General features: G+C 47.5%; 1 protein-coding gene across 2 annotated transcripts in view; it reads left to right on the forward strand.

Annotated features, from left to right (window-relative positions):
• Positions 1 to 12,318, forward strand: part of LOC138467452 (uncharacterized) — a 665,424-nt gene that overhangs the window by 579,230 nt on the left and 73,876 nt on the right. The gene's annotated exons all lie outside the window — the stretch shown is intronic.

Below are 12,318 nucleotides of genomic sequence, written 5' to 3' on the forward strand. Positions count from 1 at the left end.
GGTTAAGTGAACATACTGAAGACGTTGTGTTTGACCTAATCAGGGCAGCTCATTTTCCGGTTATTCTAGGAATACCGTGGCTACGGAAACATAACCCTAGGATAGATTGGACCCTCAACACCTTGAGCTTCGATTCCACTTTCTGTTACCAGAATTGTCTTCGGAAGACTCATGAAACGCTGCAGGAAGGGAAGAACGTTCCTCTAACCAACCCGGTTGTCTCCGCCATACAACACTACAGAGAATATTCGGAGGTTTTTGAGGATAAGGTCCCAAGAATATTGCCTCCTCATAGACCTGAGGATTGTTCAATGGACTTACTACCTGATGCATCAGTTCCGTTTGGCCGTATGTACCCCCCGTTCGCTTCCCGAGCGACAAGCACTTAAGGAGTACCTAGATGCCAATACCCAAAATGGTCTCATCCAGGAGTCCCCATCGCCAGGAGGAGCATCTCTCTTCTTCATACCCAAGAGGGGTACAATTGAACTACAGCCCTGTATAGATTACCGTGGTCTCAACCACTTACGTACGGGGTCGATACCAATGCCTTTGATCAGAGACATCCTGGAGTCTGTACAAGGTTCCAAGGTGTTTACCAAACTGGACCTCAGGAGAGCCTATCATCTCCTGAGGATTAAGGAGGGTGACGAATGGAAGACCGCCTTTCGTACCACCTTGGGACTATACGAATACAAGGTGATGCCTTTTGGATTAGTGAACGCCCCGGCGGTTTTTCAACTTTTTGTAGACAATATCTTTTCAGACCTCCTATACCTGTCTGTCGTAGTATACTTGGACGACATTTTGGTGTTTTCCCATACTTTGTCAGAACACCACCGGCATGTTAAGGAGGTTCTCAGTCATCTTCAGAGGAACCAACTATATGCTAAACCAGACAAATGCCAGTTCGATGCCTACTCTGTTTCATACCTGGGCTACATCTTGTCCGAAGATGGCATTCAGATGTACCCTAGAAAGGTTGAAGCAATACTGAAGTGGGCAGAGCCCCAAAGCATGAAAGAAGTCCAATGATTTCTTGGCCTTGCTAATTTTTACCTGTGCTTTATTCCCAAGTTCTCAGAGATGGTATTGCCCTTTACCAACCTACTTAAGAAAGGAGTGAAGTTTGAGATAAGTCCGACAAGATTTCTCTCATCTGAAGGAACTATTCACTATGGCGCCCATACTGGTTCAGCCCTGACCAGACCCGTCTGTTTATCCCAGAGACTGATGCGTCCTCCAGAAGACTTTGGATGACGAAGAACATCCTCTAGCTTACTATTCAAGGACGCTCACAGTGAGCAAGCGCAATTACTCTGTCCTAGAGAAGGAGCTGCTCGCCATCAAACAAGCATACAGAGAATGGAGGCACTTGTTGCAAGGCGCTGTTCACCCTTTTCTAGTGTGTACTGACCATCGCAATCTCAAGGTACTCCAACAGATGGAGTGTACCAACGCCCGTCATGCGAGATGCGAGTACTATTTCTCTCAGTACGACTTCATGATAACGTACATCCCAGGAACAGAGAACAGACTAGCAGACATCTTGTCGAGAAGTACAGGACAAGAGGTCGGAGAACAATTAAAGGGAGAACTTCTCCTTCCCAACAATAAATTCATAGCGCTCCTTCCCGCCTTTCTGCAAGAGATTTGAGATGGGATTCAGAACATGGACAGGTCCTCGCTCCCCCTTACCCTGCAGGATGGGCTATGGTACCATGTCTCTGCTCTGTTAATTCCTACTAAGACCTTACAGACACAAGCAATCTTGTGGTGCCATGATTCTCCAATAGCCGGACACAGGTGTCTGAAGGGTACCCAGGACGTGGTTAAAAGACTGTTTTGGTGGCCTACCATAAATCGGGATGTCGGACTTTACGTCTCCACCTGTCCTGTGTGTGCGGCCCACAAGACTACCACTGGTCGTCCGTTAGGCTTTCTACAACAAGAAAGCCCACCATCTAGACCCTGGGAGCATATATGTACGGATTTTATCATGGATCTTCCCACCTCAAACGGACAGAAGGCCATTATGGTGACCATTGACACTTTTAGTAAGTTGGCTCACTTCTCCTCTCTTCCAGGATTACCCACAGCACCAGTCTTTCTTCGAGATATAGTCAGGCTGCATGGCCTTACTTTGACCATTGTTTCTGATCAAGGTTCGCAATTTACCTCCAAATTCTGGAGCTCCCTCTGTTCGCAATTGGGTATCCAAAGAGCATTCTTATCACGGTATCACCCCCAGAGCAATGGCCAGATGGAGCGCCTCAATTCCAACCTGGAGCAGTATCTTCGATGCTTCTGCAACCGGGAACAGGATAACTGGGCGGCTCTGCTCCCATTGGCTGAGTTTGCCTATAATAATACTCTGCACTCAGCTATTCGGATGAGTCCTTTCTATTGCACTTTCGGCTACCACCCTCATCATCTACCCTGGACGAGTTTTTTATCCACCAAATCTCCTTCGGTGGATAGCCTCCTTAGCAGTCTCAAAGAGGCACATCAGGAAGCCAAGCAATCTTTGGAGGACAGCCGTAAGGGATATAAGAGATGGGTGGATGCCAAGAGGAGGCCGAACCCAGAGTGGGGGACCGGAAAACAAGTTTGGTTATCCACACGATATCTTCACAAGTGGCTTCACACTGGAAAGTTTGCGCCCAAGTATATAGGACCTTTCACCATCACAGCAAAGATAAACCCAGTAGCTTATAGGCTACTTCTGTCACGACTGCTGGCAGCTGGCGAGTCTGGCGGAGGTGGAAACTCCGACGCCATTAGACTTTTCCGCCACGTTTCCTTGAAACGCTTGACCGCGGTCTAGTCTTTTTCCAACATGGCCGCCGTCATGTATATAACCATTAGTTTCTCGGCGGATCAGCGCGTTGCAACTGTGCTTTCCTGTGTTGCGTGCGCTCTATCCTGTGATTCTTTCAGCGATCTTGTTCTGCCTTCCTTCCCCTTTCCACCCTCTTCCATTCCTTGCTTCAAGTCTAACCGTTGCTCCTTGCCTCTTCCTACTGGATCTACCTCTCTTCTCCTTCGTTTTCTGCTTGTGGCAGTTGTGTTTATCGTCCTCACTCCCGTCTTGGAGAGCTCCTCTGCTTCAGTTACGGAAAGGTTACCTCTCATCGGATCAGCCTATTCGACAGTCCTCTTCAAAGCATTGTGGGGTTTTTTTATGCCTTTGTGGCTTTTTCCCCTGAAAATATCTGGCTGTCGTGGAGAGGAGTCACTGTGAATTTCTCTATAGAGTCACAGTGGCTTCCTTTCGAGGCAGACCGTATCTGCTCACAAAGATGAAGACTCCAGCGCGGCAATCCCGAAGAAAGAAGCTAAACTATTCTGCCTCATCAGGTGAGGAGGAGGAAGGGTTTTTGGGGATGTGCAGTAATTCTAGCAGTGAGGAGGACATAGCAGATTCTGAGATCAATCCTGTAAAAGAGTCTGATAGTCTTGACAGCTTGCAACGCCAAAGTGAAGACATGGCCACACCACAGCAATTACAAGAGCTGGTGGCAGCAGTCCAGGACCTCCAGGTTGAGGTCCAGACACTCAGGACCGATAACGCGGCTCTCCAGCAGAGAGTAGCCGCTAGAGAACAACAGTCTACAGATCTACCCCCTTTACCCCTGGTGTCAGGGAAGTTTGATGGCTCCGAAAGGAAGGTAAAGGAATTTCTTGAAGCCTGCAATATACATTTCACGTTCAGACAAAATGCCTTTTCCACGGACCATGCTAAGGTGGGTTTTATGATAACACACTTAACCGGGAACGCCTTGGCATGGGCAACCCCTTTGGTATCCCAGTCCGATCCAGTCCTACAAGATTACACTACCCTTAAAGACCTTCTGAAACAGACCTTTCTTCGGACAGAATGTGCCCACATAGCCAGTGAGGACTTACTGGATGTTTGCCAAGGGAACTTCGATCTACTCACCTACATATCCACCTTCAAGAAATTGGCTACTGAGGCTGGTTGGCAAAGACAAGCACAGTATACGATTTTCTGCAGGGGATTGCGAGAAGAGCTTAAAGACGAACTTGCCAGGATTCCTCTCCCTGACTCTTTCTCAGATCTACTAGTGGCAGTTCTACAAAATCGATTTCCGTTTAACCGAACGAAAGAACGAAAGGAAGAAGAGTCGTAGCTCTACCTTATTCCCGGACACTCACACTCCTGCCTCCTCACCTGCTACCAGGAATGCCCGAGAGGAACCCATGCAAATCGGAACCACCAGACCTCCTTTGACCGCAGAAGAGAAGGAGACGAGATGAGAATCTCTGTTTGTATTGCGGTTCGGCGAATTATCTATTGAGGGATTGCCCAGATGTGCCTCCCAGAAGGTCGGGAAACGAACGCCCTCGGTAGTTGGTGGGACAGACTACCGAGGGACTCTCCCTTGTTCCTCCACCACACTCTCGGTAACCTCAGCAAAGTCATCCGAAGATCTGCGACTGATGGTAATAGGAATCAAACTTTGTTTCAGAGATAAGGAAGTCGATACTCAGGCGCTATTGGATTGCAGAGCCGCAGGTAACTTTCTGGACACCCTGTGGGCAGATAAGGTGGGTCTACTCAGAATTGCCAAGAAAGAAGATCAGAAAGTGGAAGGGGTGGATGGTACTCCCTTATGTTCAGGGCTCATAACCCACACCATCGAGATGGTACAGGTCTCTATTCAGCAACACAAGGAGCAGATACTGTTTGACATTATCCATGCTGCGCATTTTCCTGTCATCTTGGGTATCGGTTGGCTTTGGAACCACAATCCTACGGTGGATTGGACTAACAGTCTAATGAGCTTTCACTCCAAGTACTGTCAAAGGGAGTGTTTACCGGAACCATCACATGAAACCGTTAAAACGGTAAGCGCTACGGAGAAGAGTTCCATTCATTGATTCCAGGATGTTTTTCTGAATACTCTGAAGTATTTCAGGAACAGGTACCCATTGCACTTCCTCCGCATAGACCTGAGGACTGTAGTATTGACCTGGTCCCTCAGGCCTTGGTTCCTTTCGTACGGATGTATCCTCTATCAGAAAAGGCAGTACTCAGGCGTTACCTCGATGACAACCTAGCTAATGGACTGATCCGCTCTTCTAAATCACCTGCAGGAGCCTTGTTGTTCTTTATCCCCAAGCGAGACAGCAAGGAGTTGAGGTCTTGCATCGACTACAGGGGACTTAACAAAGTGACTATCAAGGACCGCTACCCGATGCCCATCATCTCTGAAATTTTGGAAGCTGTCCAAGGCTCAGTAGTCTTCACCAAGCTCGATCTACTGAATGCCTACCATTTACTTCGGATCAGAGCAGGAGATGAATGGAAGACGGCTTTTCGCACACCCTGTGGCCTGTTTGAATATCAGGTGATGCCGTTTGGCCTGGTTAATGCACCCTCGATCTTCCAAAGGTTCATGGATCGTTTGTTTTCGGATCTGTTGGGACAAAACATTGTGGTCTACTTGGATGATATCCTAGTGTATTCCCGCAATCTGGAAGATCATATCCCCCAAGTTAAAGAGGTTTTACACAGATTACAACACCACCACCTTTTGGTAAAGCCAGAGAAATGTACCTTTGCCCAGTCCTCCTTGTCATATCTGGGATTTATTCTATCTGAGCAAGGAATCACCATGGATCCCAAAAAAGTCAAAGCCATACTAGACTGGCCGTCACCCACTTCCATCAAAGAAATCCAACGATTCTTGGGACTTACAAATATCTATAGGAAGTTTATTCCAGAGTTCTCACAACTTACTCTTCCCATTACTTCCTTGTTAAAGAAATCTTCCAGACCCTTTATTTGGTCAGCAGAAGCTGAGAACAGTTTTCTCAGCTTGAAACAGAGTTTCTGTTCTGCACCCATTCTTAAGCAGCCAGATCAACTAAGACCTTTTATCCTGGAGACCGATGCTTCAGCAGCAGCCGTAGGCGCCGTTCTCCTTCAATCTGACCAAGGCCGGGAACATCCTGTGGCTTACTATTCAAAGACTTTGACCCCAAATCAACAGAACTATTCTGTCATTGAAAGGGAACTCCTTGCCATGAAACTGGCTTGCCTTGAGTGGAGACATCTACTCCAAGGGAGTCTTCATCCCTTTCAAATACGTACGGATCATAAGAATCTGCAAATCCTCAAACAACAAGAATGTTACAACACCAGACAAGCCAGATGGGCTCACATCTTTGCTCAATTTGAATTTTCTTTAACCTGCATACCTGGTACCTAGAACCAGATTGCGGATGCATTGTCCTGCCGTGATGACACTAACTCGACCTTCAGGAAAGAAATGATGTTCCCACACACCCGAATTATATCTTTGGTGTCCTCCTTTATGCAGGAGGTGAGAGAAGCCTCTCTGAATGGGTTAACACTGGATACTTGTAGTCTGCCAGTCAGCTGTAAAGATGGTCTATGCTTTGTCCAAGGAAGACTCTTCTTACCCACTCAAGAACTCCGCCAACAGGTTCTTCGATGGTGTCATGACTCTATGACCGCTGGACATCGAGGGATACGAGGAACGCTGGAATTGCTTAAACATTCTTTCCATTGGCCAAACATGAAGACTGATACACAGACCTACGTACAATCGTGTTTGGTGTGTCAGCAGAACAAGCATTCCACCCAAAGACCATTGGGATTATTACACCAAGATCCTATCCCTTTGGATCCCTGGAAGTCCATCTCTACCGACTTCATCGTTGAATTGCCTAGTTCCCAGAGCTGTACATGCATTATGGTTACTGTGGACTCTTATTCTAAACTAGCTCATTTTTCTCCACTGTCCAAGTTACCGGCAGCCTCTGTCATGGCGGAAGTCTTTCTCAAAGATATTTTTCGGCTACACGGCTTGCCCCAAAAGATCGTATCGGATCGAGGCGCTCAATACACCTCCCGATTCTGGAAGGCCTTGTGTAAACCTTTGGGCATGGAGAGAGCCCTTTCATCAGGATTTCATCCCCAAACAAATGGTCAGACCGAAAGGCTCAACAGAACCTTGGAACAGTATCTGAGATGCGTTGTCAATCAACAACAAGACAACTGGGTAGCCCTACTTCCTACCGCTGAGTTTGCGTACAATAACGCGGTACATTCCGCTACGGGTCTCAGCCCCTTTTATTGTACGTATGGTTTCCACCCTCAATCCATCATACCTACCATCTGGAAAGAGACCAACATCCCGTCTTTGGAGACTACACTCAAACAGCTTAAGGAAGCTCACGACACGGCTAAACAAAGCCTACAGGAGGCCAGCATACGGTATAAGAAACAATCAGACAAACATCGGAGTCAAGTGCCTACCTGGGATACAGGCACGAAGGTTATGCTGTCCACAAGGTTCTTGCCTCATTGGGTTAGCCCTTCCAAACTATCTCCCAGGTACATTGGACCATTTGAAATAGAGTCCCGAGTCAATCCAGTTGCCTACCGATTAAAGTTGCCAAAGACCCTCAGACGGATCCATCCGGTATTTCATACCTCTCTCTTACGCTCCTTTGTACCTGATACTAGGAAGCAAATTTCGCCCAAATTAATGATCCAGCCCACTTCAGCTTTGGATGAATACGAAGTTTCACAAATCCGTGACTCTCGATACCATCGAGGGCGCCTTGAATACCTCATACACTGGAAAGGCTATCCCTCCTCAGAGGATACTTGGGAACCAGAGACTCAAGTCCATGCCCCCCGACGTCTACTCCAGTTTCACAGACTTCATCCTGGTAAACCGGGAGGAAGGGGTCTTCGAAGGGGGCATACTGTCACGACTGCTGGCAGCTGGCGAGTCTGGTGGAGGTGGAAACTCCGACGCCATTGGACTGTTCCGCCACGTTTCCTTGAAACGCTTGACCGCGGTCTAGACTTTTTCCAACATAGCCGCCGTCATGTATATAACCATTAGTTACTCGGCGGATCAGCACGTTGCAACTGTGCTTTCCCTTGTTGCGTGCGCTCTATCCTGTGATTCTTTCAGCGATCTTGTTCCGCCTTCCTTCCCCTTTCCACCCTCTCGCATTCCTTGCTTCTAGTCTAACCGTTGTTCCTTGCCTCTTCTTACTGGATCTACCTCTCCTTCTCCTTCGTTTTCTGCTTGTGGCAGTTGTGTTTATCGTCCTCACTCCCGTCTTAGAGAGCTCCTCCAGAGACTTCTTCTTCAGTTACGGAAAGGTTATCTCTCATCGGATCAGCCTATTCGACAGTCCTCTTCGAAGCACCGTTGGGTTTTTTATGCCTTTGTGGTTTTTTCCCCTGAAAATATCTGGCTGTCGCGGAGAGGAGTCACTGTGAATTTCTCTATAGAGTCACGGTGGCTTCCTTTCGAGGCAGACCGTATCTGCTCACAAAGAAGAAGACTCCAGCGCGGCAATCCCAAAGAAAGAAGCTAAACTATTCTACCTCATCAGGTGAGGAGGAGGAATGGTTTTCGGGGCTGTGCAGTAATTCTAGCAGTGAGGAGGACATAGCAGATTCTGAGATCAATCCTGTAAAAGAGTCTGATAGTCTTGACAACTTCTACCTAAGAAGCTCCATCAAGTACATCCTGTATTCCATACCTCTCTCTTAAAGGAATATCTCCCTGATCCATTTCAAAGGATGGGACAAAGCCACCAGATCAAGACCCCCTAGGAACCTGAGGAATACAAAGTATCCCGTCTAGTGGACTCAAGATACAGACGAGGCATTCTTCAATACTTGGTCCATTTGAAGGGATATCCTGAGTCAGAACGTACCTGGGAACCACAAAGTCACATTCATGCCCCCAGGCTGCTTCACTGCTTCCAGAGGCTCCATCCGGGCAAACCAGGAGGAGCGAGTATGAGAAGGGGGCATACTGTCATCCCACGATCCTGAAAGTATTGGCACCAGAGCAGACTCTCCCACAAGTTGGTGAAATCAGTAAGAGAAGCAGTGACTGCAGTCTAGTCCTCACACAACATTCCTGCCGCGCATATATCAACGTACCGTGCCGTCAGCACGGTGCTTTGTATCCGTTCTATTGCTGTGTATACAGTTCTTCCTTGCTTAGCCTTGCTTATTGCTTTCTTACAGTTTCGGCTGTGTTGTCTCTTCTTCTCTATCATCCTTTCTGTTGCTCCTGCTCATACTCAGTTCATCCTGTCTTTTCCTCAATTTCACCCGGAGCCACGGCGCTGGCTTTGCTCCCGCTCTCCCTCTCGCGGGTCTGCGTTCTGCATTTCCTCTGTGCTTGCACCGCTGTTTCTTTCCCTCACGGCGTGTCATTTATCTAGGACAGCCTTTCTGACTGTTCTTTTCTGTTTGTGCCCTTGCGTACTATATCCCATCTGCTCCTACAGTCTTTCCCTCGTTTCGCTACTTCCCTATACTTTATGTTACCTTTCTTACCTCCTCGCTTTTCAGATCTTTTCGTGGCTGCCGCCTCATTGTTTACCCGGAAGGATCTTTCCAATCCTATACTGCCTGCTTGGACTTCATACTCTCTCCTGGAATCAGAGATAGGAGAGCTCCTGGGTCCTTAAACCTATTCTGGGTACCTTGGCCGATACTTGAAAACGTCAGTTAATCTTCTACATCAAAGAGGTCGTACCCTTCTAAGACTTCCAAAGGCGTCCCCTACAACACCTACCAGGGTTTTTTGGTGCTTGGAGGCTTTTTCCCTGGTTTTGGGGCAGGCTCCCAGGAGTTCCCTTTGGCGTGGATTTTTCACCCTGTTAAGGTGGCCTCCGGTGGAGCTCGACACTATTTATACGACAAGAAGGAGAGGAAAGTAAAGGAGAAGAAGAAGAAGGAAGGAAAGAAGACCAAGCAGAAGACCACAGAAGAGTCTCGAGACAGCTCATCGGAAGACAGAGGTGAGGAGGGGTCTCGGGAGGTTACCCCAGATCAGGACAACTTGTTTCAGACAATACCACACCTGGGACTGACTTTGTAAGATCTTGCTGGCTCTGGTAAGAATTAGAACGGAGCCCTTGCCACATCCTCGGCAGCGATGCTGCCACAGTCCTTGCCTACACAAGATGGTGGGGTGTCCCTTCCATTGATCATATCTAGACAACTTCTTCACATCTTTCCCTACCTGTCTCTCTTTTGCTCTCTGATCTCCTCTTTTCTCCTCCTCTATTCCCTGCAACAATAAGGGCCCCCTTCACCTTTGCTCCTAACTTCGTTTGTCTTCTCCTTAGGGATTCCGTTATTTCACTTTACTGTACTCTCTTTTCTTCTTACTCTACCCTTGTCTCTTCTTTGCTCTAGTCATCCTCCTCCTCCATCTTCTTTTTGTCTTTCTTATTTCTGCCCTCTTTGCCCTCTTTTCCACCCTCTGTGTTTTCCCACTCTCTGCTCTGTTCTCTACCTCTTGTACTCTCATTCTACTCCTCTCTCCAGGTCTTTCCTCTCTTCTCTACGATTGTTACCTCCTCCTTTTACTCCCATCTCTGAGTCTTTCCTGGCTCTTCTCCCTTTGTCCACTGTATATTTCCTCCATCTGCTTCTCCACATTCTCCTCCAGTTTGCTCTCCTCACCTGTCCTCCCTCACCCTTCCTCTTCGCTGTTGATTGCCATACGGTCCTCCTTCCAATACCCTCACTAGGCATCAACTAGATGGCTTTTACAGCAATATCGATCCGCCTCATGGGACCACGAATTCTGAGCCCACTCAGTTCAAAATATTTGCAAGAGCAGCATTGAGTTGATCTTGGCCTCCTGGTGCGGCTCCATACACCAATCCCCTAAGACCATTGTCCGACATTTTGGATTGCATTCAGCCCGCTGCTAACCCCCAACAGTCTCCACATCCATTGCCCTCAAGTTAACGCTCCAATGCTTGCTCTGCCCCACAAGCGAACCTCCGATCGCAGGTACAAAGGCATTAAACCAACAGTGAATGCTATTTGTTTGAAGGAAGCTGGACCCCCAAAGTTACATGCTCCCTCTCAGGTCCCTCTGTTTCAAGAAGGCTGACATGTAAAAGATATTGTTCATCATTTCTGCTTGGTATAAGGGTCCCTGTGCAAGTTCACTGCATTCTCCACAACTGTTCTTACATAGCCTGCTGCAGCTTTGGTGTAAGGGAGGGTTCTGGACAGCTTGGAGTTTGTAACAAGGTACAACTAGTACAAGTGTTGGGTGGTATGGGTAAGACGATGGGTCAGGCAGATGGGGTTTACACCATTGCTTAGAGATGGCCTGGGTAGCCCGGAGAACCCTGCCTTATCTCGTCTGGGCTCTTCATCGTATGGTTTATTTATATAGCGCCTATACACAGGCAAGTGTTTTATCACACAGCAGGAGGTGGCACCCATTTCCCATGGCCTCCCCAGCCTCATCTACTAACTCCAAACATGGTTTCTTGACACACTTTCCGAATTAATACTAAATTATTGATGAATTTTAGCTAGATGGCATTCTCCATCCAGTTGATTGTTGTGGGGACCTAGGCCACAGTTTCTTCCCAGAATATGGGGAGGCACATTTTGCACCAAAGCAGCAGGTGCATTTGTACAGTGTTTGAAAATCCAACATGAGTCAAATAAAGTTAAATTGTAATGGGATACCCGCTGTTCAATACATCTTGGTATCCTTAACAGCCTCATTACGGATTTGCTGGTAATTTGCTGGTTATTCCGGTGGGTTACTTGCAAAGCCGTCTTACTGTCTCCGACGACCAGTATCCTGGGTACCAGGATTTTACGGGTGGTGGAGTGACAGTAAGTGCCCATTCCCATGGAGTCCCATAGGACTCCATGAGATGGTATTGCCGGAATTACTGGGAGTACCAATGCCGGTGATTCCGGCATTTTTCTGTCAGTAAGGGCCTTAACTACCGGCAGGTCGGGTCTGCCGGAATATCAGTGGCCCTACCGGCAGACTTGTGCTTTGACGGTCCAGAAAAATGCTGGTGCCATAATTACCAGCAACTTTTCTGTCATTTTTTACAGACCAGCAAAGGTGTAATGAGCCTGGCATAAGGTCCTAGAACGCAGTTAACCAACGTAGACATTGGTGCAGTTTATGACCCAATTTAAGATGATATGGGCCTTGGTTTTGGTTTGGCCAGTAAATATTTAGTTGTATCATGGGAAGTATAGACAATAAAAAGTTATATTAATCGTTCAAGTGGGACCCAGCCCTTCATCCTTCCGGTTGGTTCGAGTAATTGAGTTTGATTGAAGCAAAACATAATACAATTGTTATTACAGTGCTTAGGTGCAGGAGGCATCCTGCATGCGGCCCTGTGTACAAGCCTAGCAGCATGATTGCTATTGTACATTTCATGTATTAACATTGATTCCAGTGTGGCCTGGTGCTAGTTTAGGAGAAGTGGGGCCCT

The sequence above is a fragment of the Ambystoma mexicanum genome, chromosome 4q, assembly GCF_040938575.1.
Source record: "Ambystoma mexicanum isolate Mex_15411 chromosome 4q, UKY_AmexF1_1, whole genome shotgun sequence".
NCBI lineage: Eukaryota > Metazoa > Chordata > Amphibia > Caudata > Ambystomatidae > Ambystoma > Ambystoma mexicanum.